This window comes from Scyliorhinus torazame, chromosome 20 (genome assembly GCF_047496885.1).
Source record: "Scyliorhinus torazame isolate Kashiwa2021f chromosome 20, sScyTor2.1, whole genome shotgun sequence".
Lineage (NCBI taxonomy): Eukaryota > Metazoa > Chordata > Chondrichthyes > Carcharhiniformes > Scyliorhinidae > Scyliorhinus > Scyliorhinus torazame.
The window spans coordinates 141,383,687-141,410,632 of record NC_092726.1 but is presented as its reverse complement, the minus strand read 5'-3'; positions in this window follow the sequence as shown (position 1 = coordinate 141,410,632).

Sequence of the window (26,946 nt, the reverse complement as noted above, 5' to 3'; positions counted from 1 at the left end):
TATTGTCGTCAAAAGCACGTCGTTATTCGGGCAGCTTCCCTTGCTGGGTCACGGACAACAATGCATCGGACTTTCGCCAATACTGGGTCATTTTGCTTCCAGTCACGGATCCGGTTGGCGGTGACCAGGAAAGTGTTAATGATGTTCTGCATCGATATAATATTGTCTATCCGTGGCGGCAATGGTGCGGTGGGGGTGGGGGTGGGAGTCAGCAGCACTAAACAGCTCAAAGCGTCCGCGTTCAAGATCTGAGTGCCTGTGCAAAGCTCAAAGGCATGATGGTATTCTGCGAGCAGGAGGTTCTATCACGGTATCTGTGTGTGTGTGTGGGGGGGGGGGGGGGGGGGAGGGGGGAGTGTTTGTGTGGTTGTAAGTGTGGATAAGTATGTTACAGATCATGTCATGTGTGTGGATGTGTTCGGGTGCATATGTGTGTGTGTGTTTGCGTTTCTGGGTCTATATGTATCTGTGAATGTACTAGTGTCGCTGTGTCTGTGGGAGTGTGTGCATTTGTGTCTGTGAGTTTGTATTTGCATCGCTGTCTCTGTGAGTGTGATTGCGTGGCTGTATATTTGTGGGCCTGGTTGTGCAAGTGTGTGTGTGTGTGTGCATGTGTGTGTGGTTGTGTGTGCGGTGGTGTGTGTCTGTGGGTGTGCATGGGTACACATGTCTGAGGGTGTGTGTGTGGTAGTGGCGGGTTGGTTTGTCTGTGGGTGAGTGAGATATGTATTTTAGTTTATGTGTTGAAGTTAATGTGTGCGTGAGTTTGTGGGTATGTGTGTGTGTGAAGGCGTGTGTGTGTGTGTGGGCGAGTGTGTGTGTGTGAGGGTGTGTGCGAGTGTCTGTGTGTGGGTGTCTGTGAGGTAGGGTATGTGTGGGAGTGTGTACTTGTACGTGCGGTTGTGTGCGTTAATGTGTGTGTAGGTCTGTGTAAGAGGGTGTTTATGGGTAAATATGTGAGCATGTGTGAATGTGTTTGTCAGTATGTGGGGTGAATACTGAGTGTGTGTGCGTGTGCTGGAGTGTGTGTGTGTACGGGGTGTTTGTTGGTGTTTCTGTGAGTGTGGTTGAGTGCGAGTGTGTGAATGTTTGTCTCTAAGAGTAAGTGTGTGATATTTTGTGTGTTTGGGTGTGTATGCGAGCGTGAGAGTATGTGGGTCTTTCTACAAGAGTGCAGGTATGTATGTTTGTGAGTCTGTGTATGTGCGGATGTGTGCGCGAGGGTATGTGTGAGGATGTGAGTGATTGTATGCTGGTGTGTTTGTGTGTGGTTCTCTATGTGTATGTGAGTATGTGGGTCTGAACGGCAGTATGCGTATAGATTTGTGTGTGAGTATGTGCGTGAGTGTATTGGTATGTGTGTGTGAGGTCTGCTGTGTGGTTGCCTGTGTGTGATTATGTGTGCGTGTCTGTGTGTGGTGGTGTGGGTCTGCCTGTGCGTGTATATTTGTGCGGAAACGTGTGTGAGCATTTGTGTGAGTGTGCGTATGTCGGATGTTGTCTGTGGATTTACGTGTGTGAGCATGTGGTTGTCTGAGTGTTTGTGTGGGAGTGTGTGTGTGCTTGTGTGTGTGTGTGGGTGTGTTTCTCTGTGTAAGTGTGTGGGGGAATGTGTTGGTGTGTGTGTAGACCTGTGAGTTGGTGCATGTGAACAACAAAGAACAACAAAGAACAAAGAAATGTACAGCACAGGAACAGGCCCTTCGGCCCTCCAAGACCGTGCCGACCATACTGCCCAACTAAACTACAATCTTCTACACTTCCTGGGTCCGTATCCTTCTATTCCCATCCTATTCATATATTTGTCAAGATGCCCCTTAAATGTCCCTATCGCCCCTGCTTCCACTACCTCCTCCGGTAGTGAGTTCCAGGCACCCACTACCCTCTGCGTAAAAAACTTGCCTCGTACATCTACTCTAAACATTGCCCCTCTCACCTTAAACCTATGCTCCCTAGTAATTGACCCCTCTACTCTGGGGAAAAGCCTCTGACTATCCACTCTGTCTATGCCCCTCATAATTTTGTATACCTCTATCAGGTCGCCCCTCAACCTCCTTCGTTCCAGTGAGAACAAACCGAGTTTATTTAATCGCTCCTCATAGCTTATGCCCTCCATACCAGGCAACATTCTGGTAAATCTCTTCTGCACCCTCTCTAAAGCCTCCACATCCTTCTGGTAGTGTGGCGACCAGAATTGAACACTATACTCCAGGTGTGGCCTAACTAAGGTTCTATACAGCTGCAACATGACTTGCCAATTCTTATACTCAATGCCCCGGCCAATGAAGGCAAGCATGCCGTATGCCTTCTTGACTACCTTCTCCACCTGTGTTGCCCCTTTCAATGACCTGTGGATCTGTACTCCTAGATCTCTTTGACTTTCAATACTCTTGAGGGTTCTACCATTCACTGTATATTCCCTACCTGCATTAGCCCTTCCAAAATGCATTACCTCACATTTGTCCGGATTAAACTCCATCTGACATCTCTCCGCCCAAGTCTCCAGACAATCTAAATCCTGCTGTATCCTCTGACAGTCCTCATCGCTATCCGCAATTCCACCAACCTTTGTGTCGTCTGCAAACTTACTAATCAGACCAGTTACATTTTCCTCCAAATCATTTATATATACTACAAACAGCAAAGGTCCCAACACTGATCCCTGTGGAACACCACTGGTCACAGCCCTCCAATTAGAAAAGCATCCCTCCATTGCTACCCTCTGCCTTCTATGGCCTAGCCAGTTCTGTATCCACCTTGCCAGTTCACCCCTGATCCCGTGTGACTTCACCTGTTGTACTAGTCTACCGTGAGGGACCTTGTCAAAGGCCTTACTGAAGTCCATATAGACAACATCTACTGCCCTACCTGCATCAATCATCTTAGTGACCTCTCGAAAAACTCTATCAAGTTAGTGAGACACGACCTCCCCTTCACAAAACCGTGCTGCCTCTCACTAATACGTCCATTTGCTTCCAAATGGGAGTAGATCCTGTCTCGAAGAATTCTCTCCAGTAATTTCCCTACCACTGAAGTAAGGCTCACCGGCCTGTAGTTCCCGGGATTATCCTTGCTACCCTTCTTAAACAGAGGAACAACATTGGCTATTCTCCAGTCCTCCGGGACATCCCCTGATGACAGCGAGGATCCAAAGATTTCTGTCAAGGCCTCAGCAATTTCCTCTCCAGCCTCCTTCAGTATTCTGGGGTAGATCCCATCAGGCCCTGGGGACTTATCTACCTTAATATTTTTTAAGACACCCAACACCTCGTCTTTTTGGATCACAATGTGACCCAGGCTATCTGCACCCCCTTCTCCAGACTCAACATCTACCAATTCCTTCTCTTTGGTGAATACTGATGCAAAGTATTCATTTAGTACCTCGCCCATTTCCTCTGGCTCCACACATAGATTCCCTTGCCTATCCTTCAGTGGGCCAACCCTTTCCCTCGCTACCCTCTTGCTTTTTATGTACGTGTAAAAAGCCTTGGGATTTTCCTTAACCCTATTTGCCAATGACTTTTCATGACCCCTTCTAGCCCTCCTGACTCCTTGTGTGTGGGGGTGAGTGTTTTGTTGCCTGAGTCTGCGTGCGGGCGTGTCTACGGTAGCGCAGTTGGTATCACTGTTGCTTCATAGCTCCAGGGTCGCAGGATCGATTCCCGGCTTGGGTCACTGTCTATGTGGTGTCTGCATTTTTCCTTGTGTCTGCATGCGTTTCCTCCGGGTGCTTCGGTTTCCTCCCACAAGTCCAGAAAGACGTGCTGTTAGGAAATTTGGACATTCTGAATTCTCCCTAGTATACCCAAACAGCCGCCGGAATGTGGCGACTAAGGGCATTTCATTGTAACTTCATCGCAGTGTTAATGTAAGCCTACATGCGACAATAAAGACGATGTATATGCATTTGTGAGTCTGTGTGTGAGTACGAGGCTGTCTGCGGTGTGTGTGGGCGTGGATGGGTGCGGGTACTGTGGGTGTGTGTGCGCGAATGGGTGCGGGTTCTGTGGGTATGTGTGGTTGTGGGTACGTGAGGGTGGCGTGTGTATGTGCGATTGATTTTGTTTCTTCGTGTGTGCTTGTGGGCATGGGTGTGAGTGTGTACGTGTGTGTGTTTCTGTGTCTTGGTTAAGGTTTGTGTCATTATGCTTCGTGCTGACTGTGTCTGGGTATATGTGGGTTCGTTACTGCATGTGTGTGAGTATGGGTCTGTGTATGTGTGTGAGTATGGGTCTGTGTATGTGTATGTGTGTGAGTGTTGGTGTGTGAATGCGTGGTGTATGTGGAAATCGTATGTGTCGAAGGGGGTCTGTGTGTGGCTGTGTTTGTAATGGTGCGTGTGTGTGTGACCGTGTGGTTGTGTGGGTCTCGTGTATACGACGGTGTATTGATGTGATTTTTTTTGTGTGTGGGGTATGTGCGTGGTTGTGGGAGTGGGAGTGTGTGTGTAGGTCGGCGTGCGTGTGAGTGATGATTTGTGCGTGTGTGAGGGCGTGAGTGTGTTGCTGGCTGTGATGATGTGTCTGCAGTGCGTGTGTGAGTGTAGTTGTATGGATTTGTGTGCATGTTTCCCCGGGGGGAATGCATTTTTCGGTCGTGGTGCATTTGTGGAAGTATGTATGTGTGTGAGTGTGTGTATGGTTTTGTGTGTTGCTGCGTTCATGTATGTGTCTGGGTGTTCGTGTGTGTTCTCCACGTCTGTGTGTGTGTGTTCTCCACGTCTGAGTATTTGTATGTGAGTATTTGTATGAGTGTGTGCGCGTGAAGGTGAGTGTGTGGGTGCTTTTGCGTGTGCTGTTTGGTGGGTTGGTACGTGTCTGTGTGTGAGGGTGTGTGAAGCTGTGTGTATGTGAGGGTGTGTGTGAGGGTATGTGAGGATGTGGGTGTGTGAGGATATGTGTGTGTGAGGATGTATGAGGGTGTTTGCGAGGGTGTATGTGACGGCCTGTGAGGGTGTGTGGGTTGCCGTTTTTGTGCGTGATTGGGTGTGAGTATGTGGCGTGCGTGTGGTTGTGTGTGCGGGGATTCTGTTTATGGTCCCGGGTGTGCGCGTGGGTGTGTTTATGGGTCTGTGTATATATGTGTTTCTGTGGGTGTTTTTGTGGGTTGTATGGTGTGCGTTTCAGTGCGTATCTGTGTTAGAGTGTGTGCGGGTGTGTTTGAGTATGTGTAGACGTCAGGTTGTGTCTATGAGTGCATATGTCTGTGTTTGTGTGTGTATGTGCCTGTGGTGAATGTGTTTATGGGCACGGGCGTGTGTGTGTGGGTGGGTGTCTGGTCATGTCTGTTGGTGAGTGATTACGGGTGCATGTATGGGTATGTCTGTGTGTGTATGTCGGTGTATGAGTGTGCGGTGTGTGTCGGGGGGGTATGTATGTGGATGCGTGTGTGTGGTTTTGGTTGTATCTGAGGCTGCGTGTGAGTCTGTGTGTGTGTGAGTGTAGGAGGCTGTATGTGTGTTGGCTTGTTTTCGTGAATGTAGGTGTGAGTGGGGGCGTCCGCGTTCCTCAGTGTGAGTGAGTCGATTTGTGAGTGTGTGTGGGTCGGTGTGTTTGTGAGTGAGTGTTTGCGTGTATGGGTGTGTGTTTGGTTGTATGTGCCTTTGTATATGTGGTTGCGTCTGAACGCGTGTGTGTGTGAGTGTGTGTGAGAGAAAGAGTGTGTATGTGAGAATGGGTGTGTGTCTGCATTCGTGGAAGCTGTGTGTGTGTGAGGGTGTGTGCGTGGTTGGGTGTGTGGGGAGGAGTGTTCCTGTGGTGGACGCGGTTGTGTCTCTTAGTGTGTGTATTTTTGCCTCTACCTTCGAGTGTGTGTATTTGTGGCACTGTGTCTGTGAGTGTGTGTATTTGTGCTTCTGGGTGTCTATGATTGTGTGCATTTATGTATCTGTGTATGTGAGTTTGTGTATTTGTGTGTATTTATTTGCCTCAATTAAAATGGTAATATCTTCCCCAGCCTGATGAATAATGTTATTGTTTATTTCCCTTCCTCACAGTGAACCTCATCAAAATTGTGATCCTGAACAGAATAAAAAGTGGATGGTCCAAATGTGTGACTTGTTACCTGTTACCATGGCAGTGGGGGATCTACTGGTCATTATTCTCGACCTGGTATTGAGACACATTCCCCTTGTTTTTCATGAATAGTTTATTTTCCTGTGGTACATCTCCATGTGTAATATTCATGCCGTCCTGCTAAATGCAGCCTCTGACTGTTCTGTGTGGTTCACCGTCACTTTCACCTTTGACCGATTTGTCGCCATTTGTTGCCGAAGCAGAAAAGTAAATATTGCAGCGAGGAAACGGCAGCCGTGCTTCTGGGAACAGTCAGAGGGCTGAGCTGTTTGAAGAACATTACCTGGTATTTTATGTTAACACCTTGGCATTGGATGATTAACTTCCCCTGGTTTTGTCAGACCACAGCGCATGGTCAGAACTCTCCCTATTGGGGATCAAACTCCTCCACAACATTCTAACGCCGTGTGTTCCATTTTGCCTGATTCTGCTGCTCATTGATTTAACCGTCAGCCACCCCGTCATGCCCACGGCAGTGGGGAGAGCCTCAGAGACCCAGAGATGGAGAGTCGGAGCAAATCCATCATTTTACTCTTTATTATCTCGGCCAATTTCATCCTGATATGGTCAACATTAATTGTTCATATTATATGTTTCCGGATGACTGATATTGGGTATTCGTCGAGATAGTTACCTTCTTATGTTCGGTAATTGGGCTTCATAATGCAGCAACTGAGCTGCAGCACAAACACTGTGATTTTCGCCGTGACACAGACTCGGAATTTCAGAACATTCTTCAACTGCTGTCTGAACTGAATACGATTCTTCAATTCATGAAATCTTGAGAGGAAAACCCATCCACAAGGATCTCTCTCCTCCCGCTGTCAGTGAAACTGCCCATCAGCAGTCAGTCTCACCCTGATTCGCTATCCTGAATTAGCAGCAATGACGTTCGGCGGCTACATTACGTTAGCAAGAGAGACGGTCGGTGGCAATCTTGCACGGCCATGTCAGCCGTTCGGAGGCCATCTTGCGTTACCATTGGAGACGGTCGCCGGTTACCTTGAGTTGCCGGGTAGACGGTCGGCCGCCAAAGAGCGTTGCAGCGGAGACGTTCGGTGGCCATCATGTGTTTTGTGAGTGTGGGAGGCAGCGTCCGGGTGCGGGGCCAATCGGTGACACTGGGAGTAGCAGCAGCCACGGCAGGGAGAACAGTAGCGCTCCCAGGCGCCCCGGAGGAGGACGAAGAGGAATAGCGGAAGCCCCAATGGGGAAAAAGAATCGAAAAGATCGCAAATGAAATAAATCCATTTACACAAACATTACTTTAATTTTTTCAAAAATATTCAAACAGCTTCGTTCATGAGACGCAGAAGCTTCCGTTTTCAAACATATAATAAATGGCACCAACATTCAGAATGGTAGGGCGGCATTATTTCGTCCCACTTTCCTGCCCCATCCCGTAATCCCACACCTAAACTCCAGAAATCACCTGACCCCGTCCCCTCCCGAAGGCGGAAGGACTCAATCAGGCTTGTATGAAAGGTCAGCCAGTCAGTCACAGACTGGGAAGGGAAGGTAAATCCCCGTTTAGAATTCCCCTAATTCAAGAGAATTTCCCTTTTCTTAGAGAGCGACTCACAAAGATTCAGCTTGGCTCTGCTTCTCCAAAACCAACCTGGAAGCAAAAGCACACAGAGAGAGCAGCAGAACAATCTATAATAATCCGGAAAATCCGCATCGAGAATTTGCCATGTTTCCGGTCATGAAAGTAGCTGATTGGTTGTCGGCCAAATTTGTCATGATGTGTCACTGCTGATGCCACCAATTCCTGCTCCTGCCCTTAAAATTAAGAATAAAGGTGCTGTCCCAGAAATGACCAGGTGCAGAGACTATAACAGCCAAAAGAACATCAATGAAAATGGAAATAAGAGTACAACGAGGACTCCCAAGTTATATCCTTACAATGTAAGCAGGAGGATGCCAGTTGGTGGAATAGCTGTTGAATCAAGGTGGGTGATGTTAAACCTCTCAATCACAATATTACGTCACCCTGGGCGAGTGCACATCTGATTTCAGTCCCACAGGCCCCGGAGTCTCAATACAAGTTAATTTACCAAGAATGCATTTAAAGTTTCTGAGACCGTTGGCCGTTCTCTGTTCCAAATAGATAAAGGCACCAGATTTGTAAGCGAAGCGCAGACAACGTTTATTTATAACAACAAAGAGGTACGGCAGCAATAATTGTACCAGAATAATGGTCAGCTAATATATTGCAATCTTCCCTCAGTACCACAGGAAAATCTATTGTCAACTAGTCGCACGACACCCTTCAACGAGACGAAATCGAAGTCCTCAGCAGAGGGCTCTATTTCTGCACTATCACTAAAATGGACCCATCAGTCTCGCGTCAGTCATGGAGGAATTCATCGGACGAATGAGGCTCCGGCACATCGTTCACAGACCACAAGAGGTCGAAAGCGAAACCGATGAGACAACCAATGAACCGGAACAGCAGACCGAGAGATCTGCCTTGCGGCAACCGAAGAGGAAATAGTCCAATTGGACCCCTCCGGAAGGCCGCTGCCCAAGACGCAACATGTAAGCTTAAGCCGTCAGGAATCGCGTCAATGGCAAATTCATCAAGACAGCCCTGGATGTCACCCAAGCACAACGCAACGCCATTCGCGCTTTCAAGACCATCTGCAGCATCGTCATCAAACCGGCAGACATACTGAATAGAACGGACTACTGCAAAGAAGTGTACCTACACCTCAACAACCAGGAACACTGCAGACAGTTATCCGAAGATCCGACCAAGGAAGACACCCGCCATCTCAACAGACTGATCAAGAGCGTGGATCGAGTCCTTCAGAGCACCCTACTTGCTTTCATCCCACATACTCGCCGCGTTGGAGATCGCTACTGCCTCCCGAAAATACACAAGGCCAACACACCAAGCCGTCGTATTGTATCAGACCATGGGACCATGTGCTCCATCGAGGACGTCTTGAAACCCATCATACAAGGAACGAACAGCTTCTGTCGCGATACAGTGGACTTCTATCAGAAACTCGGCACCCATGGAGCAGTTGAACCAGGAACATCCTCGAAAAACATTTTTTTCTGCGAGCAGCTCAATTCATCATTGAGTACATTACAACATTAGGAAATAACATAAACTACATAATATGCCAACACAGGGCACACAATGTAACTATATAACAGCGGCATCGGGTGAAGCATTGGGTTGGTGTTGGTGAAGCAGGGGGTTGGTGTTAATGACGTTAGTCCATAAGATGGTCCTTTAGGAGACTGGTAACAGCGGTGAAGAATCTCTTTTTGTGTCTGTCCGTGCGTGTTCTCAGACTTTTGTATGTCCTGACTGATGGAACAAGTTGAGAGACTGAGTAAGTCGGGTCTTAGGGGTCATTGGTTATGCTGCCCATTTCCCCAGGCAGTGGAAGGTATAGATTTATTCAATGGATGTGAGTCAGGTTCGTGTGGTGGACTGTGTTTTGTTCACGACTCTCTGAATTTTTTGAGAACTTGGGCCGAGCAGTTGCCATAACAGGCTGTGATGCAGCCTCTTAGGATGCTTTCTATGGTGCAACTGTTAAAGTTGGTCACACTTAATGTGGATATGCCGAAGTTCTTTAGTTTTCTGAGAAAATATGGGCGCTGTTGTGCTTTCTTGATGGTAGCGTCGACGTGGATGGGCCAGGACAGGTTTTTGGAGATGTGTACCATATATTTAGAGTACCCAATTATTTTTTTCCAATTAAGGGGCAATTTAGCGTGGCCCATCCACCTAGCCTGCACATCTGTTTTGGATAGTGGGGGCAAAACCCACGCAAACACGGGGAAATAATGTGCAAATCCTAAATGGACAGTGACCCAGAGCCGGGATCGAACCTGGGACCACGGCGCCGTGAGGCTGCAGGGCTAACTCACTGCCCTTAGTTTCCGTGGTTGTGAGGACAACTTTGATCAAATTGTCCCTGAAGCTCCAAAATTGCTGCTAACACATCCCTGGTTTGCGTCTCCATATCGGTACCGGTGTTCCATTTAATGTAAAAACATTGCCTTAGATTGGAGTGTGGAAACCTGAAATGGCCAATTAGAGCATAGTGGGATACCTGACATAAAGATTTAAACTGTCCCATAGAAAATCGGGATAGCTACATTACTGATCAAATAACTAACAGTGCATAAGGAGGCTACTCGACCCATCGAGTCTGCACCGGCCTCTGGAAAGAGTACCCTACCTTAGCCAATATCTCCACCCTATGCCCTCACCTCCATCCTGTCCCCGTAACAGCACCTAACAGTATTTTGGACACTAAGAGCAATTTATCATACCAATCCACCTAACCTGGACATAATTGGACGGTGGGGAGAAACCGGGGCACCCGGAGGAAAACCAGGTAGATACGGGGAGAACGTGCACAGTCCGCACAGACAGTGACCCACACCGCGAATCTAACCTTTGACCCTGAAGCTGTGAAGCAACTGTGCTAACCACGGTTCTACCGTGCTGCCCACCTGGACAAGATACATGGTGTCACCAGTGCAGAAGGAGGCACTGATAGTGAAGGGGACCTCTTGATCTGGAGGTCGGCACGGTACTCGATGGCAGCATTTTCTCGCTGGTACCAGCCTAAGTACAACACGTCCCATAGGCCGCCGTCCTCCTCCTCACTAATGTCACTGGGAAAAGGGCCCCCAATGGCAGCATAGGCCTATGCAGGAGTCTGACTTGTGGGGAAGAAGTAGGTAATAGTTTCTGCACTTGCTCCTCAACGTCTCCCAGAGCTGCTACTCGCTCCTTAGGGGACCGCACAATATGACGGGGAAAGGTAGCTTTGTTAGCCAACAAGTAGAAGGGATAACCCACTATACCACTACAGTGATGCCCTATATCTATCACCCTCAGTTGCAAGAAAGCGTGCGCATTCCCGAGGCAGGAGGGACATCACAGCGTTTCTTTGGCATGTTGTTCCCACCATATGGAGCAGGAAATCTAGCCCGGGAATCAATAAAACCGGTAGCAGCTTTAGTGGTGATAGCAAATACCACTGCTGGAGCATTGGACGAAATCACGGCCGAAATGGTTCCCACACGAACGATAACACTACAAAATAGGATGTCCTTAGATTTCCTGCTTGCAGAAAAAGGAGCAACTTGCGCCCTAATAGGGTCATAATGCTGCAGCTATACACCAGACGCCTCAGAAAACATTACAAACCTAGCTGCCCACATCAGGAAGGAGGCAGTCAAAATGCATCCTAGTTAGGTGTCTCCACGGGAGGTTGGGATAATAGGCTGGAAGTTTTTTTAGGTGGCCTGGGCAAGCCCATAATGCAAGGCATTATCCTAATAGTGGGGCTATGCGTTTGCATCTGCTTCCTTGGAATCGCATAAAAGGTTGCTGCCACATGGCAATCAGGAGCCTCGATCCCCTGCCCACCATAATGGCCCTAACTGTTGAAATACCCCCAGATGACACGTACATAGCTGAACTGAAAAGAATGATAACAGAATTGTGCTGTCATAAATATATGACAAATGGGGGGGAATGTGGAAAAATGACCAACTAGAACAAGCATTGTCAGTCGCGGGGGGTGGGGGGGGGGGGGTGGTGGGGAGACCCACGGGTTGGTCACGGGAGGGGGAGGGGGTGACACACAGGTGGGTCACGGGAGGGTATCGGAAGGGTCGCGGAGCCGTCCGTCGCGGCGCTCCGAATTCTATGAGCAGTAATGTTAATAAGGCCGACTGCAAACGGCCCTCAAAATGGCCGCAACATGTAAAATAAAAGCGGCTGCACGGCGCCTGCGTGTCAGATCATCGGCTCGCGTGCGCAAAACTCTGCGTATTCCCTGGTGATCAGGCACCCATGCGCAGTGCGGCAGCCGTTTTTTTAAACAGTCGCAGCTTTTTAATTTACAAGTTCGGAGTGGGGGGGGGGGGGTTATTCATTTTATTCATTTAATTTTTGTTTTTTTCATTTATTTTAATATTTTTTTTTACAAGTTTGGGGGGTGGTTTATTTGACAACATTTTACAGGAAAAAATGCCGAACTTTGGACAGATGGAGACTCCATACTTTCCGAAACCGGAAGGCTTCACCTTCATCCAACAGTTTCCATTGGAGGAGCGCGAACGAGGGCAAAAGGACCCAAAACCATGTCCTCCATTTTTGTCAGCAGCAAACAAGGTAAGAGAAAATGGTGGGCGCGCAGCTCGGCCAGCCTGCGTCGCGAAGATCGGCCGGGTTGGGTTCCGAAGGTTGGCCGGTTGCTAAAAATGGCTCTGCGGAAAAAATGTTTGACGAACCTGAACTCGAGCGTGGTGGGATACTTGAAAAAAAGATTTAGAGTGTCCCACAAAATGCTGCAGCTACCTCATTGATTCAGTCAGTAGACAACTGACTCCTTGTAAGTTGATTACACTGCCTGGAATTTAATCGGTTTCCTGACGAGATTACGCTACCCTACGTATTGTGACACGCACACCGTTTGCCTACAGCAGTCCCACAGAGTGCAATGACGTCAAGTGATCACCTCGGCTTTTGTAGTGCTAATATACCTATCTCTGTAGAATTACCGCAGAGTGCAGTGACGTCATCGGATCACCTCTCTTTTGTACCGAAATTATACCTATGTCGTAGTCAAAGTAAACAGAATGGCTCAGAAATTATCCATGTCACTACCCGTGGGGGATGCTTTTTTTGGTGTATAACGATCTGTACATCCCTTTTGTGTGTCAGAATGTGCTTGGATACGACCTTTGATTGTCATGATCATTTCCCTTGCGCAAGTAAAACTGAATAAATGTTACTGTGTTGTTTCTCGTTCCATTATCAGTCTAAAGTCTTACTCGGAGGTCGATGTTTTCGACAGGGACTAATGATAATCTAGATCCATGTACAATTCAATTCGGCTGTTCATGGCGCGCTGCTTGTCATGCCCATTCACTGTGTTGTGAACAGGAATTATTTAATAAGTCTTACACTGCACAGTAATTGTACCACACGATAGACTGCGTGAAAGGGCTGTGTGGGAATATCCGCTAACACTGCAAAGGGCAGATATTGTTACATCATCGAATTGTCAAATGCATTTGCTGATTTATTTTTCTCACGATATCTGCCAGAGGTCCAGCCTGAAAGCTGGCCACTTGATGTTTTCACCGATCTATGCCCTGCCGTTGACAAACACTACTGCTGATGAATTTCGTCCATCAACTTAAAATACAACCTGCCCATGTGTTGTCCAATAATTGGTTCTACGAGAGGGCTCATCAGCCACGCAAAGACCCAGGGAACCCATGACCTGTAAGACGAGTGTATTAGGTGGACAATATGCTCGTTCGGAAGTGATCACCGAAAATTGTATACACTCAACCTCTCTTTATCCATTATTGTTCTTTTGATGGAATTAACAGCTTCATGACCAATGAAAGTTTTCAAAAATATTTATTTCCCTTTATTAGCATTTAAAACATGATTGTAAACAGTATGAATTAACTTTCAAAAACATTAACCCAAAAAAATAAATGGGCCCGAATTTGTGTGGATTCGCTTTTCCCGCTGGCAGCGCATCCCCGCATTGTGTTTCCCGGAAGTGTGGGGTGGTTTCAGCGGAAATTCCATTGACAACCAGCAGCAGATAGTGAAGGGCCCGCCGCCGAGAAAAACGCAACTTCGGTACTGCAGAATCCCACAGAGGATTCTGGTCAGTGCCACCCTCTGAACCACCAGCTCAATATAACCACAATTATGTCACGTTAACTATTTGACTGCATATATTGAATTTCATAAAGCACATTTTGAGTGTTTGTTTCAGTCTGAGTGTTTCCTTGACTGTAACTATTGAAACTGGTGAAGCACACATCCCTAATTGATTCCCTTGATCATTCCCTTCGCTATAACTACAATGTGCATTGGAAAGCGAACTCATTCGCTCAGCGAGTTCCCTGCATACAGAACTATAGATAGGTATTGTGCTTTCGTATTGGATGGGTCTCCCAGTGATTTATCAGATTGAACGAATTTACTACCCTGTACTTGCGCTCGTTGGAGTTCCGGGTAATGTACTGCATCATGTCTTCCATCTGAAAACTATTGTTTGACTCTTTCACCCCCATTCTATTTCGCGTCCACCGTGACTGTTGCATTCGTTGTTCTGTAGTTTTCTCTTGGTTTACATTTTTTACTCGTTGATTTTACAACATTTTGCTTTTCCTGAGGCGTATTAGTCTGTGGGGGATTTCCCAGTTTTCCTAACAACAGAATTATCGACTAGTGTTTTGTTTTGAGGTTTGCACAGTCTGCCACCAAAGTGGACACTTTCATATTCCATCATTGAAGGTTGATTGGCCTCTGCCGGTGTGGCATCTTGATCTTAAACGTCAGTTTTATCCACACATATAGTAGGAAACAAGTATTCCTGTACATGGCTTTGCAAAGCACATGAGTTGCCATCATTCGTTCTTCGTCCATTCTGCGGCATTTCAACAATATTCATTGCAGTTTTCTGGTGAAGAATTGAAATATATTTTTGTTACGGTTGTGTAGATGTAACAGGATGTAATTGACATTTAAGTATGTTCTTTTTAAAAAACGAGTAATATGAAGCTACAAAACTCACAACTGCACAGTTGTTTAATTGCCAGAAAGATACCGGAGGTGCATTGCTTCATACAAATGTTTCCCTCTATGTGACTGATGTCTAATTACTGAAATTACCCTCAACAGAAGACTAGAAAACGTTTTCCTAGTTTCATTTCCATCCAGATTTTTAATTGTATACTCAGTTGTATTAAAATTTGATATGGAATATTAGTCTGGGTATATTATCTCGAAGTTCAGTATGCATAGACTTTGTATGCACATTACATTACTTTCTTCTCCGAGTTCTGAATTTTTGTTGTTTTCTGTATTTAACTTTTAAAACCTGCCATTTGAACATTATTACTGATAATGTATGTTTATCAATGGGAAGTAGTTATGCATCTCCAATGCCCATTGTTGACTATCACGCTGTCTTTCAGATTCCGTTTCCGGATACTTTGTTTTGATAATCTAATTTATTTTACTAATTTTTCACAATTCGCTCCACATATAATTTTAAATTTCTTTATTTTTAACTCTGTCAATCTGTCTTGGGAACAGGAGCAGCACCTTCAGCTGCTCTGGCCTGTGCCGACATTCAGAGAGATGATGGCTAATCTGTGACCAAATTCCATATAACTGCCTTTGGCCCATAATTCCTGAATGTTTTTGCTGAATAGAAATATGTTTATCTCAGTTTTAAAGTGAATAACTGATCAATTTTCAATGAAGGAAGGCAACAGCATAGTGCTGTTATCCCTGGACCAATACTCCAGAGAACCACATTAATGCTCCGAGGACCAGCGTTCGATATCCACCACGGCAGCTGGTGACATTGGAAATCAGGATAAATCTTGAATTAAAGGAAGCCGACGTCCCAGGTTCGAACCCGGCTCTGGGTCGCTGTCTGTGTGTCGTTTGCATATTCTCTCTGTGTCTGCGTGGCTTTCGGCCCCACGACAAAAAGATGTGCAGGGTAGGTGGATTGGCCACGGTAAATTGCCACTTCATTTGAAAAAATGAATTGGGTACTTTATTAAAAAATAACCGTTAAGCATGGTGTCCAGCACGATGGCACAGTGGTTGTCATTGCTGCCTCACAACGGCAGGGCAATCTTAAAGTGCTGACTTGATTTGCACTGGAGTGCTAACGTTGGGCTGCATTAGAATGCAAAAGTGGTAGTTCTATGACTGAGGGAAATTAAGGTCAATTAAGTGTTAATCGTTATCTGGCGCCTGGTCTTTATTTTATTTAGTAATTAACTTAAAGGTTGCTGTTGGAGTTCGAAGAAGGAGAGTTTTTGACCAGCTTTAAATCAGGATATACATACGCTCTGCTTGCAGCTTCAACCTGTTAATTGGATAACTGGCTTAAACCGGTTTTCAGAGCCCAGAGTCAAAAAGTAAAAGCCGGCAATCTTCCAGTGCTGCCTTCTGGCTGCATTACAGTGATAAAATGGTAATTTTGTGTCTGAGGGAGTTCAGTGAGGAGATCGTGAGGTGCTCCCTTCATTTCCTTCCTGTATTCAAAGAGTGTGAGGGGAGCTAGGAGTTTTTAAATAGTGCATTTTACTGCTGTTTAAGTCCTGCTAGGTATTTGTCAAAAAACATTGAATTGTAAGTCACTATTTTAGCAAAGGTATGGACTCAATTGATTTTGCTTTAATATATGGTCTTCTAAAGTTCAATATTTAAAGGTTTAATTCATGACAGAAGATCTCAAAGCTGCGAGTTACGGTTAGAGCTTAGGAATAGTAAAGGGACAGGGACATTCTTAGGTTTTTATTACCGACCTCCAGGTAGTCATGGATAACCGAGGAGTAAATATTTACGTAAATCACAGGGGTGCTTGAAAATGACAATAGGATAATTTTATTCGACTTTTTTTAACTCTCCCAACGTCAAATGAGATAGTAATCGTGTTAGGCGCTTAGATAGAGTGAAATTGTTAAAATCTAAACGGGAGACCTTTTTAGCTCAATATGTGGACGGTTTAACAAGGGATTGCACTCAACTCTGGTGACTGAAGCCAGACATGTGGTTGACGTGTTGTTAGGCGAGCATTTTGGTGATAGCGACCACAAAATGGCACAATGTAATTTTGTTACGGACTACAAAATAGGTAAGTTGCAAAAATGGGTTTGGAGCGGGGAGAGCGTAATTCAGTAATATAAAGCAAGATCTGGCCAAGGTAAACTGGGAATTGTTGTTGGCGGGCAATGTATACAAGTGGATTGGGGTGTTCAAAATGAAATGGGAAGAGTACAGGACCAACATGTTCCCTCTAGGGTTAGAAAATAGTAATAAGCCCAGAGAACCATGGATGCCGAGAGACATTCAGGATTCGATGAGTAGGAAGCTAAAGGATTTTAGCAAGTTGGGTGCTCTTTCGAAGGGCAGGTGCAGACTCGATGGGCCCAATGGTCTGCTTCTGCGCTGCAATTTCACTGATTCAATGATTCCATGCAAGGGCTGCAAATCAACGCAGGCATTAGTGGAGTACATTAAGTGCAGTATGGAGCTGAAGAATGCAGTTAGGAGAACAAAAAGGGGGAATGAGAGAGCTCTAGCTGGTAAAAGTCGGAAAAATCCCAAGACATTCCGCAAATATTTCACTGGGAAGACGATAACCAGAAAGAGTAGGGTCCATGAGTAACCAATGGGGACAGCTGTGGATGTAGGAAGATGACATTGGTAGGGTGATGAATGAATACTTCACATCTGTACTCACCCAAGGGAATGATGATATAGGTATGAAACTCAGGGAGGGAGACGTAGACGCTCTTGATCAAATTATCATAGGGAGTGAAAACGCTGAAAGTGTTGGCAGGTTTAAAGAGGAAAAATCTCCAGCCCCGGATGAATTGTGACCCAAGATGCTGTGTGAGGCGAGGGGCGAATTTGCTATGGCTATGACCCAAATTTTAATTAATCTCCGGCTACGGGAGAGGACCCAGAGAACTGGAGAACAACTAACGCGGTCCCACAACTTAAGAATTTTTGTAGGGAGAAGCAAAGGAACTACAAGGCATTGATTCTCACGTTTGTGGCAGGGAAATTATTTGAGAAGATTGTGAAGGAGAGAATCAGAAGGTTTCATCAGGAATAGGCAGCATGGTTTTGTCAGAGCGATGTCATGCCGAACAAATTTGATTGCATTTTCGAACATGTGATCAGGTGTGCAGATAACGGTCCTGCAGTTGATCTGGTTTAAATTATTTCAGCAAAGCTTTTGACAAATTCCTACATGGGAGACATATAATGAAGGAAAATGCACATAGGATGCAAGGAATCTTAAGGGGAATTGGAAATTGGCTTAGCTATAGACGGCAGAGCGTGATGACAGATGGCTGCTCTGGTGACTGGAAGCCATTGTCCAGTCATGTACCAGAGGGAACGGTGCCGGGTCCCCTCTTATTTGCACTTATCTAAATTACTTAGATGACTATGTGGGGGGTCGGATCAGAAAGTTAGCGGATGCCACAAAGATCGCCCGGGTGATAACAGTGAGGCTGACTTCCGGTGGCGGCCATGAAGGAGTAGGTCGCACATTTGGTGGCTCCCGCTCGGATTGGACATTTGAACCTTTTCCCCGATTTTCTCTAGGATTTTACTTGGAAAATTGATAGTGGACTCAACCGTGAGGAGGAGTCCCAACCAATGCATGGCTAGGCGGACCAGGACTGCTCACAAAGGAAGACAAAGGCGAACAGAGAAGGCCTGGGTTGAAGCTGCATCGGGAAAACGCATTGCGGACCATCGGAGTCCTGGCTCGACGCCCCAGCGGTCCACAGAGTAGTTGATGAAATTTATCCAAGAGGTCTTCGGCAAGAAGAACCAGGAATGTTTGGACCCGATTAAGGAATCGATTGCTCGGCTCAAACAAAGATTGGATGCTCAAGAACGGGCAAACCAGATAGTGGTGAAGGCACTGACCGAGCACGAGGAACAGAAAACAGCTATGGAGGTTGAGGCGGGGATGCTGAGAGACTAGCAGAGAAGGCTCCAGGAGAAGGTGGAGGATCTAGAGAATAGGTCCTGCCGGCAGAACATGAGAATCGTTGGTCTCCCGGCGGCGTCCGAAGGAGCGGGTGAGGGGGGCATAAATAGCGGATCTGCTCGGGACGTTAATGGAGATGGGAAGTTCACCGAACCTTGGATGTGGACAGGGCGCACAGAACACTAGCGAAGAAGCCACGTGTAGGTCAACCCCCCCCCCCCCCCCCCCCAGAGCAAAGGTGGTGAGACTGCACAGGTACCTGGATAAGGAGCGTATTCTACGGTGGGCCAGGGAGACACGGAGCTGTAAGTGGGATAACATCAACTTGCACATTTACCAAGACCTGAGCTCTTCCGTAGCCAGGAGAAAGGCGGGATTTAACCAAGAGAAGTTGACTCTTTTCAAGAAGAAGGTGATGTTTGGACTGCTGTATCCGGCCCCTCTTTCCGTCACCTATGAGGAGCAACACTTCTATTTTGAATTGCCCAAGGAAGCGATGGACGTTTCCAGAAGGAAAGGGCTGGCAGGGGACTGAGGTTTTTGAACTTTGCGGCAGTGTTCACGTTAAAAATGCTTTTGTTTTGCACTATATTTGTAATGCCTTCCCTATCGATCCTGGAGCCGACGTGTATTTCTGTGAGTTAAAGATTGCTTTTCTACTGGTGGGGGATGGAGGTGTGAATTTTCGATGTGGGGTTATTATTTTCATTTGGCTTCTGTCGGTTAACTGGGCTGGGAATGTTTTCTCTTGCATAAGTGTGTCCGAGCGGGGGAGGGGCGGAACAATAGGTGGGAAAATGTTTTGCGCCATGGGCGGGGGTTACCAAGCTACCTGGTCGGGCTGGCTCACGGAAACGCAGTGGGGGATGAGCAGATGTTATGCTTGTTGAAGGGGCTGTTTTTACTGTGACGTTACGGGTGGGGGGGGGGGTGAAGGCGAATTGCTCTGCAGACGGGGGACGGACTGTTCCTGGGGGACAAAAGGAGCGTCGGGGACAGAGGCTTCCTCGGGACTAGCCTGCAGGTGTGCGGGGCGTGAGCTGGGCACTGGTCTAATAAAGCTGTTGGTTGATCTGCGGAGGGGCAGGGTGTGGGGGGGGGGAATCGAGAAGCCCCCCGACCAGGCTGATCTGTTGGAACATTAGAAGGCTAACTGGGCCGGTTAGAAGGGCACGCGTGTTTACGCACTTGAGGGGATTGACGGAGGACGTGGCACTGTTATAGGAGACGCAACTTAGGGTAATCGATCAGACTAAACAAAGGAAGGGATGGGACAGGCAGGTATTTCATTCGGGGCTGGACTCTAAGACTAGGGGATTCACGATCCTGATTAATAAGCGAGTGACATTCGATTCGGGAAGAATAGTTGCGGATGTGGGAGGTCGGTACATCATGGTTAGTTGGAAGCTGGAACGGATGTATGTGGTACTCGTTAATGTCTACGCGCCAAACTAGGATGATGTGGAGGTTATAAGGATGATGTTGGGGAACATCCCGTACATGGACTCGCATAAGCTGGTCATGGGGGTGGGACTTCAAGACAGTCGTTGACCCAAGGCTGGACCAGTCGAGCTCAAGGACATGTCGAGTCCCTGCAATGGCAAAACAGCTAAAGGAGATTATGGAGCAGATGGGGGACTGGACCCATGGAGGTCTGGGCGGCTGAGAGTGAAGGAGTTCTCTTTCTACTCACACGTACATTAAGTGTACTCCCGGATCGAATTTTTCATCTTGAATAGGTCTTTACTGACAGGCGGGTCGTGGACATTGAGTCCTTAGCGATCACGGTCTTGGATCATGCCCTGCACTGGGTATACTTACAGATGACGAAATAGTGTGGCTAGCGCTCGCATTGGAGTTTGGATGTCGGACTGCTGGCGGATGAGGAGGTGTGTGGACGGGCAAGGAAATGCATCCAGAACTATCTGGAAGTTAATGACACGGGCGTAGTCTCGGCAGCAATGGTCTGGGAGACGATGAAGGCTGTGGTCAGTGGGGAGCTGATTTCGATCCGGGCCCACAGGGAGAAGGTAGATAGAGACGAGACGGATCGACTGATATTGGAAAGACTTCAGATCGACAGGAGATATGCGGAGACCCCATAGGTAAGGCATTTAAGGGAACGACGGAAACTACAGGCGGAGTTTGGCTTGTTAGCCACATGGAGGGCAGTGGAGCAGCTGAGAAAGGCGAGGGGGCGGGGGGCAATATATGACTATGGAGAGTAGGCCAGCAGAATACTTGCGCAGCAGCTCAAAAAGAGGGTGGCAGCCAGGAAGATTGTGTGAGTGAAGGAAAGAGACGGGAACTTGGTCGGAGCAGGGGTTAACAGGGCGTTCAATGGGTTTTATAGCAGGCTATATGAGTCGGAATCGTTAGCTTGGCCGGAAGGAATGAGGTAATTCTTATGGGGGCTGGGGATCCCGATGGTGGAGGAAGAGCTGGTAAAAGGGCTTGGGACCCCGATAGGGATTGAAGAAATAGCAGAAGTGCTGAAGGCCACGCAGTCAGCTAAGCCCCGAGACTGTCCGGGTACCAAATGGAGTTTTATTAAATGTTCTCTGGGATGCTGGCGTCGCTGCTGATGAGGTCATTTAATGAGGCAAGGGACCGTGGTGTGCTTCCCCTGACGATGTCACAGGCCACGATTTCACTGATCCTGAAGCGGGAGAACGTGCCGGAGCTATGCTGGTCCTACAAACCAATCTCGTTATTAAAAGTTGACGCCAAACTGTTGGCCAAAATCCTTTCGTCAAGGATAGAAGACTGCGTTCCGGAGGTGAGTGGGGAGGACCAGACGGGATTTGTTAAGGTCAGACAGTTGGCGGCCAACGTTAGAAGACTGTTGAATGTGATCATGATGCCCCCCCGAGTGTCGGGACATAGAGGTAGTGGTCGCAATGGACGCACAGAAGACCGGGTGGAATGGACCTACGTGTGGGAAGTGCTGCGGCGGTTTGAGTATGGGTTTGGGCGGGGCATCATCGATTGGGTTAGGCTGCTGTATCAGGCGCCGTGGCGAGTCTACGGATGAACAGGTTCACATCGGGCTATTTTAGATACCCCTTCTCCCCACTGCGATTGGCCATAGAGCTGCTAGCAATTGCGATGATACTCAAGGGGCTGGAAGGGGCTGGTGCGGGGAGGGGTGGAACACAGAGTCTCGCTATACGCAGATGACCTGTCCTATATGTTTCTGACTCACTAGAGGGGTGGGAGAAATTATGAGGATTCTGGGGGAATTAGGCCGTTTTCCGGTAAATTGAACATGGGGAAAAGTGAGATGTTCGCGATCCAGGCAAGGAGGCAGGTGGGGCGATTGGGGGAGCTACAGTGGTAGGGGGAAGCTTTCGGTATCTATGTATCCAGGTGGCATGGGAATGGGAACGGCTACATAAACTTAATTTGACCCGACTTGTGGACCAAATGAATGAAGACTTGCGAAGGTGGGTGATGCTCCCACTATCACTGGCTGCGACGGGAGTTAGTGAAATGACGGCCCTCCCGAGATTCCTGGCTGTTTTTCAGTGCCTCCCCATCTCTATTCCGCGGGCCTTGTTTAAATGGGTAAACAAGGTGATCTCTGGCTTTGTATGGGCGGGCAAGACCCCGCCAGTAAAAAAGGTGATGCCGCCGCGTAGCGGGGAGGGGGGGGGGGTGGAGGCGGTGGAGGGGAGGGCGGGTTGAAACCGCCGAAGTTTAGCAATTACTATTGGGCGGCAAATCAAGCCCTGATTAGGAAGTAGGTGTGGGCGGGGGGGGGGGGGGGGAGAGGCGGTGTGCGAGCGAGTAGAAGCGGCATCATATAAGGGCACGAGTTTGGGGGCCTTGGTAACGGCGCCTTTGACGTTCCCGCCGGCACGGTACTCCACCAGTCCCGTGGTGGTCGCGGCGCTGAGAGTCTGGGGGCAATGGGGGAGACATGTGGGAGCAGAGGGAGCATCGATTTGTCTCCAATCTGCAATAATCATCGGTTTGCCCCGGGGAAGCTGAATGGAGGATTCCGGAGATGGCAAAGAGCAGGGATCGAGAGGATGTGAGATCTGTTCATTGAGGGGAACTTTCCCAGCCTGAGGGAGTTGGAGGGGAAGTTGGAATTGATGGGGGGGAATGAGTTTAAGGACCTGCAGGCGCGGGAGTTCCGACGCAGGCAGGTCTCAGCCTTCCTGCTCCTACCGCCAAGGGGGATACAAGACAGGGTAGTTTCCAGAGTATGGGTGGGAGAGGGAAAGGTTTCAGGCATCTATAAAGAACTGGTGGGGTCAGAGGAAACACAGATGGGAAGAGGAGTTAGGAGGAGAGATAGAGGATGGTCTCTGGGTTGATGCGTTGAGTAGAGTCATCACATCCAAATCATGCGCCAGGCTCAGCCTGATACAATTTAAGGTCGTTCACCAGGCGTACATGAAGACAGTTGTGCAAGGTATGCGTGAGGACCAGTAAACCATGGTCAGATGTTCTGGGCATGCCTGAAGCTTAGGGGATTCTGTCAGGGGTTTGCAGAAGTCATGTGCACTGTGTTAAAAACAAGGGAGGCAGCGAGTGCTGAGGTGTCGATTTTCGGAGTGTCGGAAGACCCGGGAATCCAGGAGGAGAAAGAGGCAGACGTTCTGGCCTTTACTTCCCTGGTAGCCCGGAGACGGATACTATTAGCTTGGAGGGACTCAAAGTCCCCGAAGTCAGAGACCTGGCTCACTGATATGGCTAGCTTTCTCTGTCTGGAGGAAATCACGTTAGCCCTGAGAGGGTCAATGTCAGGGTTCGTCCGGAGGTGGCAGCCGTTCGTCGACTTCTTTCGAGAAAATTAACTGTCAGCAGAGGCGGGGGCGGGGGGGGGGGGGGGGGGGAGGGGGGGGGGCGGGCGGGGGGGGGGGGAGGGGGGGGCGGGGGGGAGGGGGGGGCGGGGGGGGGTGGTCAGTTTAGATTCGTGTGTAAGAAAGGTGGGACCTGTGAGGGAGGAATACGCCCTTTGCACTTTGTTTATATTTACCCTCACTGTTTCTTTTGTTATTGTTACAACATCACAAATACCTCAGTAAACCTGTTTTAAAAACAATGAGTCTGAGAGTCTGCGGTTGCAGGAAGATATTGAGGGGTTGGTCAAATGGGAATATCAATGGCATATGAAATTTAACCCTGAGAAGTGTGAGGTGATACAATTTGGAAGGAGTATTTTAACAAGGAAGTATTCAATGAATGGCCTGATACTGGAAGCCCGAGGAACAAAGGGATCTTGGCATGTTTGTTCATAGATCTCTGAAGGCAGAAGGACAGGTTACAGTTTGGTGAACGAGGCAAATGGGACGATTGTCTTTCTCAATCGAGGCATATATTGCAAAGGCAGGGAGGTCATTATGGAGTTATTTATAACTTTAGTGAGGCCACAGCTGGAATACTGTGTGCAATTATGGTCGCCACATTACAGGAAGGGTGTGATTGCACAGGGTGGGGTGCAGTGGCGATGCACCGGGAGGTTGCCTGGGATGGAATATTTAAGTTATGAAAATACATTGGATATTTTTGGTTTGCTTTCGTTAGAGCAGGGATGATTGAGGGGTGACCTGATTGTGGTGTACATGATTATAAGGAGCATGAACAGGGTGGGTAGGGAGCAACTGTTCCCCTTAGTTGAAGGGTCAGGTTCGAGGGGGCACAAGTTCAAGGTGAGAGGTAGAAGGTTTAGTGGGGATTTGAGGAAAATAGTTTTTATCCAGAAGGTGCTGACAGTCTGGAGGGCCCGGGGAGGGTTACTGACGCAGAATGCTTCTTATCCTTTTAATAATTCCCGGATGAGCAATTGGCACTCCATAACATTTAAGGATATGGGACAAGTGCAAGCAAATGGGATGAAGTAGGCAGATCAGGTACCTTTCATGTGTCGATGCAGGCTCTATTGGCCGAAGGGCCTCTCCTGCACAATGCAGAATTTACCTACAGAGAGGGTAGAATGGGAACAGAAATAATAAATCATAATTTGCCCACATCCTTCCATGACAGAAACATTTAGAGGAGAAATAATTGCCATATTCCTTCTCATTTAACAGTTAACCTGGTGGCAATCGTGATCCTTTCTCGTGGAAACTGTGGCCTTTCCAAATGCATCATTCTCTATCTACTGGCCATGGGAGTGGCTGATCTGATGGTGATTATCACTGATGTGGTCATGCATAGAATTAATAACATGTATTTACCAAACAGTTTTTTGTTCCTCACTCCTGTCTGTACTCTCAGGCACGTTCTCTATATTGTGTCTGTTGATGGTTCTGTTTGGTTTACAGTATCGTTTACATTCGATCGCTTAACAGCAATTTGTTTCCAAAGTTTCAAACGTAAATATTGCACTGTTAAAACTGTGATTGTGATTATATCAGTCATTTGTTTCGGGAGTTTTTTAAGAAGCATTCCTGTCTTTTTCGTATACAAACCTTTTGTTGTAATTGACCATGTTCCATGGTACTGTGTTGGGAAAGCAAGCTACTGGAGTTCCCCTTTCTGGAAGGCATATCAGTGCATGGGCAACATCTTAACGCCGTTATTACCAATCCTGTTGATTTTGCTGTTCAACCTGGTAACTCTCAGGCACATTCTGGCGTCAAATGAAGTCCGCAGGGGGCTCCGAAGAAATCTTGAGAATCGCAATGATCCAGAGGTGGAAAGCAGGAGAAAGTCGATGATTTTGTTGTTCACCATTTCTGCCAATATTGTACTGTTATGGATAACGAAACTTGTACATTCCTTAAATTGGCAATGGGTCAACTTTAATTATCAAAACAAATATCTCAATGTTCCTGTTTATGTCGCCCAGCAGTGTGGATCTATGCTGCAGCTTCTCAGCTCGTCCACAAATACTTGCATCTATGTACTGACGCAGAGGAAATTCAGAGCAGAGCTAAAACATATGATAATGTATCCCTTTAAACTAAAACGGAAATGTGTTTCACATTAATGACACTTGGAAAATAAATTATGGAATTAGAACCGTTTTTATCCTCCTTGGTATCAAGCTGCACAATTGCTCTTGCACAAAGCACCAGCATCAAGTCTTTATTTTGATTATTCGTTTGTGGGATGTGCCAGCATTTGTTGCCCATCAAATTGCCCTTGCAGTTAAGAGCGGGTTTTACTTCCCTAAAGGATATTAGTGAACCATATGTGTGCTTATGGCTATCAGTAATGGATTAATGGTCATCATTAGACTGTTAATTCCAGATTTTTAATGAATTCTAATGTCACCATCTGCAGTAGCGTGATTTGAACCTGATCCTTAAGGCATTACTCTGAGTTTCTGGTTTACGAGTACAGCGACAAGACCAACACGCCACTGCCCAATGATCAGAAAACTGAAAGTTGAATTGCATCATTAAAAATACAGAAAACGTTTAGGGAAGGATGGCCAGAAAAACAAGTATAACATGAAATTATCCTATTATCCTGGTTACAGAAGGTGGGTGAATTTGGACTGGTGTCTCTGGTCGCCAGCCGTGTATTTCTCGTCGAGTTCAATGCGTCAGGATGCTACAATCCCCCTGCTTCCCAGTGGGCTTTCCCAATGAATCCACCACCCGCTGTCAGGAAACTCTTGTGCGCTTCTTGTGGGAAGATTGAACGACAACCCCCGGATCAATGGGCGACACGCTTGCACAGTGATTAGCAGTGTTACTTCACAGCACCAATGTCCCATGTTCGCTTCCCGGCTTGGGTCACTGTCTGTGCGGAGTCTGTACTTTCTCCCCGTGTCGGCGTGGATTGTCTTTGGGTGCTCCTGTTTTCCTCCCACAAGTCCCAAAACACCCGCTTGTTAGGTGAATTGAACATTATGAATGTTCCCTCTGTGTACCCGAACACGCGCCTGACTGTGTCGACAGGGGGATTTTCTCAGTAACTTCATTGCGGTGGTAATTTAAGCCTACTTGTGAAATAAAGATGATTATTATTAATGCGTTATATAAAGGGCTGGTTTATCCGCCCGCCAGCCCCTGTTTTCTGGCACGGCACGCACCGGGCGGTAACGGGATTCTCCGTGCCGGCAGTTTCACATGCTGGGCACCGCACACCATCCGCACACCGTGAGTACGCTGCTGGTGAGATGGAGGAACCCGCCAGCGGAGAATCCAGCCCAAACAGCACTGCTCTCCAGCTCCAATCCCCTTCCTAATTAGTAAATTCACAACGGTGAAGTCACAGAAGCAGAAACAAACTGATTGGCTAATCATTTAGAATGTGCAATAATGTGTTACGAGTCTGTATGGAGCTGATGGAGAGGGCAGTGAAAAAACTGACATCACAATACAAGGCCTCTTCTCGGGCATCCCGTA